At 40.7% G+C, this 5,000-nt stretch overlaps 1 pseudogene; it reads right to left on the bottom strand.

The window, feature by feature from the left end:
- Window positions 1-1,340: 1,340 nt before the first annotated feature.
- LOC137976137 (ectonucleotide pyrophosphatase/phosphodiesterase family member 5 pseudogene) lies at window positions 1,341-4,137 on the bottom strand (annotated as a pseudogene).
- Window positions 4,138-5,000: the final 863 nt, after the last annotated feature.

Genomic DNA, 5,000 nt, shown 5'->3' with positions numbered 1-5,000 from the left:
AGAAGCGCACCATGTGCACTCTACGTCATGCATATGTCACAATCGTTGTTTTGGTTCGCATGCCTGCACGTATCTGTTGTCTTCACTCTCCTGTTTGAAAGCACGAAGAACGTTCACAGCCCACTGAAAAAAAAATCGTATAAAGGGACTTACCTTTGGCTGACACTTGGATTAGCATCAACGATTGTAATCTTTGTGTTGAATTCGCACATATCTTGCCGAACTTTATAACACTTGAAAGAAAAAAGGCAAACTAACAAAAACCCAGTGTCTTGCCGTCATTTTGTCACAGAGGCATCCTTTGTTTCGTGAGTTGTTAGTGTTAAATACGCAAGGAAACTTGATTACAGGCGGCCGCCAAAATCGATGTCACTGATTTTACTTGTACAACAGAAAGTCCCGGAAGGGGGTCTCCAGTTGGCGACGGGCGGGAATGATCGTCGTATCTTTTAGGGGTCAAAATCAGGGATGTGGTACCTAAGTCTAAGCTGGTATCTTATAGCGTATCTTTTTATGATAATAACGCATCACATCATAATACCAGCAACGACAGCGTTTAAATTTGCTTTTATCGTTTAGTTATGTCCAATTAATAACATGTAACTTAACTTGTGGTATCTGTTGGGGGTAAAAAATCTTATGTTGCCACACTTACCTTCGTAAGACTCCGGTATCTTTTAGGGGTATTTTTGAAAATTTCCGACGATCATCCCCGCCCTACATAATATGGGAGCCCCCCCCCCCCCCCCGGGCCAAACGTACGATAGAAAAATTGAACGTAACAAAAATCTCCCAAAATGGTAACTTGTTATATTCGTGGCACAAAATTTATGTTTTCATCTCGCAAATTTTGTTGCTGATGGCAAATTGTTTTATTCTCGATCGACACTTCCTAAAAAGTTCCTTCTGCTCTTCTTAAAAACTATATATCAAATTTATTTACTTTTGCGTCAACATTTGCTTTGCATAAAGCAGGCTAACAAGATCTGTACCTTGCTTAGTTCGCATTTTTGAGCTATGAAATAGAATTTTTGGTCGTATGTTCCTGACCGCAAGTCGCATAGTTTGGGGTCTCCCATCCAGATACTAACCCCCCTTCCCCCCCCCCACCCCCCCGGAACAGAGCTTAACTTCAGTGAACCTTTGTCTCAGAGCTGTCAGAAGCTCAGAGTACACGCTAAAGCTTGTGGTTGAAAATGATCAACATGTTAGCCTTGAGGCCGATGTCTCTCGATTTCCTTTTATTTTCTTGAATCTTTCTGGCTTTTTTAGTATTTTACTGAACCACATGTCTTCTCACGGGGTATTTACCAAAGACATCTTCCATGGCACTGTAATGATTTACGATACCAAAACAATATCGCGTACTGTTAGAGCTACATATTACGCAAGGACAACTTGAATCTCCTGAAAAACAAAACGCATCTCAGTTGACAGTTATGGAAAAAAGACTGTCAAGTTACCGCACTACCACACGTGCGCAATGCGTTCCTATTTAAAAAAAATATCCCGTATCTCCTCAATCCCCCCACCCCCAAATATCCCGTATCCCCACAATTTTTTTATCTAAATACCCCGTATTCTGATCGCTTCTCGGCCTTTTTGCTAAAATTAGTTTTTCAGCCAAGCGGCTACGGTCAAGTACTGTTGTACTACGGTACATTTTTCAGGGCCGAATAAAGCAGGCACAGGACAGTTTCGGCTGTGTGTCTGTTCTCTCGAGAAGCGATCACTAGGGTTTTTCGGTTAAGTTTTTGATATGTTTTTGTTCAGCGCGAGTGTAGAATCATACCGAACTTTTGTAGTTTCTGAGAACTATTTACTACTTATAGTTTTGCTGAGTTTTGAATCGATAATAGAGAGAGTTTGGCGATTTGAACCCGGACTGGACTACTGGATTTAAGCTTTTTTCTTAACGAGATTTCAAGTTATTGTGAAACGTTTGGTACAACGTTACTCCAACACTGAAATCAAGATTATGGAATTGGAATTGTAAAGGGACAGTTTGGACTGCAGTATGGAACACGCAACTACGGGATATTAGATTTTTGAGCATTGAGAAAAATGGAGTACAGATGTAGTCTTTTTGTCTTCGCCACGGCAAATTTGAACAGTTTTCAACGAAAAAGTGTCTTTTTGTCTTCGCCACGGCAGATTTAAACAGTTTGCAAGGAACTAAACCAGGATTACAGAACTGGACTTGGAATGCAGGAGGATAAGTTGTTGAACTGTGATTGTAATAAGTTTTTCGGGTGATTTGGAGCTGATCTTGTAATTTTTGGATGAACGGAATTATGGAAGCGAGTAAAACTGTGAGATTTGAATAAGGTCTCTTTCAAAAAATAGAAATAAAAAATCTCGTATCCTGATAACCTCTAATAGGGCCTCGTTGTTTGCATTTGCAAATTTAGTAACATTAATAATAAGTGTTTTTATAACAAGCAACTTCAAGTCAAATTACAGATTTATCTTTCTGGTAATCTCTCGCCATTTTCCGTTCACTGTAACTGGACAATTTGTGTTAACGGTTTGTGCATCCCACGGATACGCCTTATAGGCGTCTTGTTTCTTGTATTGCGCCGATTGTGACAAAAAAAAAATCTTGATTTATTGATTGATTTATTGATTAATTGATTAATTAATTAATTAATGGACAGTGCAGGTGTAATGTGATTATTTCGTTTTAGTTAAAATGTCTTTAGTGTCATCCAAACTACCATTGTTTCGCAAAGGTTCAAATCCCAAAATCTTACACATCAAGGGATACAAGCTCACGGATTCAAAAGGTTTCCCCACAAAACCTTTTTTAAATGCGGGCCCGCGCGCAATAAATGCAGTAGACATAGACTTGCACGTGCAGCTATGCCCATGCGCAAGTCCCGTTTTTGGAAGACTCTTGATAAATCGCCCCTTGCTGGAACTCACAACCCATCCCTCACATGGCACTACTACAAGCCGTGGAATACGCCTGTTGTTCCTAAAGTGCAAAGCCGCTGGAACTTCATTCTTGCGGTAGACGTGCAAATGAGGGACATGCTTGAGGCTTTTATACACAAATTCTTCCTTTCCCGGTTTTGGTTCCACCATCATATTGAACCAAGAATCCCAGAAGTCGAAATAGTTTGGATCGACTATTTTGTCAATGTCGATGAATTTGTTACAAGATGCCATGCCGTGATCCGATGTGATGATAATATTAACTTTGTTTAGGAGCTGATGGCGTTTCAGGCCTTCCACAAACATACCAATGGTTTTGTCAACCTCTCGAACAGCTTTGGAGACCCCAACTGTCCCTTTTCGGTGACAAGTTTCGTCGGGCTCTTCAAAATACACGGCGAGGAAATTCGGTGGGTTTGAAGCAGTCAACCAATCCAATATCTTCTGAACACGTTTCTCAAAGGGCAAAACCTTCCCTGTTTTATTAGCAAGGTCAACGTTTGATGATGGGGAGTATTCCCTGTAGGTCGGGTACATCCCTCTAATTTTCACATTGTAGCCTGGCCAATACAGTACAGCACTTCTCCCTTGATGACGTTGATTGGTTACCCATATTGGTTCCGCACTGTTCCACCATCGGGGGTCAGTATTAGCACCTCCAAACTTCGCTTTAAAGACGGGATCATACATACTGTTGCTTACAATGCCGTGGTTCTCTGGATAAAGTCCAGTGACAATGCTGTGATGTCCTGGATACGTTACAGTTGGAAATACGGATCGTACATACGGCACAGTTACTCCTGTTTCTGCGAGAAAATCCATGTTTGGGGTATCCGCCTTGTTGGTGAAATCCCAACGGAAACCATCCAGAGATATCAGAAGGACGGTCTGAGGATCACAGGTCACACCATAGATGAAGGATGTGCTATAGATAACGACGAAGACTGCAAGATCCATCAGTAAATAAATCAAACGCAGGAAACTATATTAATCAAGCAAAAAAAACATCTTTTGTTCGGTTCGCTTGCTTTCAAAACCTGTCAAGTGACTAGACACCAGAATCACCTGTAGTTTTGACAAGTGATTTGTCAACTACAATTCTTGTATGACTTGCCTTTTAAATTCATTGAAAACGCAGGACTTGTTGCGCTCGAGGAAAGAGAATTAAAGCCCATTCTTGTGTGGTGCTCGAGTCTTCCACGCAAGCGGTGAAAAGAAATTTTGTGCTTCTTCGAGTGAAACAGAATTACATCGATTTGATTCTCAAAATTGATTACATAACTCTGCAATGGCGCGTTTTTTGTGTCAAAATTCAGACATGTATTCGGTAATTAAAACCTTCAATTCAATTGAATATTTGAATTGTCGAGTTGAAAGTTTGACTGGCACGCGTGTTTATATTTTAAAGGTTTGCACTGAAGAACTGACGGTTGGAATTGCCAAATTGAGGGTTTGAATTTTCAAACGAATGTGTGAATTACCGAATTGAACGTAGGAATTGCACCTTTGAATTTTGACACTAAAAACGCGCCAAAATTTTCACTAAGATGAGGGAATGGTCTGTGAGTATGTTTGATTAAGCAAGTTAGAAGCGTAAGATCAAGACAGGATTCGAACCTCTGCAATGCTGGTGCTGAGTTCTTAGCTGTGTGGCTTCATAGCTCAGTTGGTAAAAGCATCGCAACGGTATCGCAGAGGCCACCTGAATTTTTTGAGGTGTCTATAAACCGACTTCAATATATTGAGGATATTACTACGATTCTCAGTTGAGAATGACACAAGGGAAGTTTGGTGACAAAGTTTCAGCTTTAAAGTTACCATGTTGTCAAGGGCAACTGGTAACGGTCGCCAGTTTGAATTTAACTGTTGCCATTTGTAGATTTTGGCCGGCTCATCGCTCGTGACGTCAAAGCCCTCTTGGAAACAAAGGAAGTTGAGCTGGACAACATTGTAACTTAACGCTGAAACATTGTCACCAAACTTCCCTAGTGTCACACTCAACTAAGAATCGTAGTACATGGCCGCGAGGAAATACCAAATTTCTCTTCGAGTGTGAAAAATAT

Source organism: Montipora foliosa, chromosome 11 (genome assembly GCF_036669935.1).
Source record: "Montipora foliosa isolate CH-2021 chromosome 11, ASM3666993v2, whole genome shotgun sequence".
NCBI lineage: Eukaryota > Metazoa > Cnidaria > Anthozoa > Scleractinia > Acroporidae > Montipora > Montipora foliosa.
This window is presented reverse-complemented; position numbering and strand designations above follow the sequence as displayed.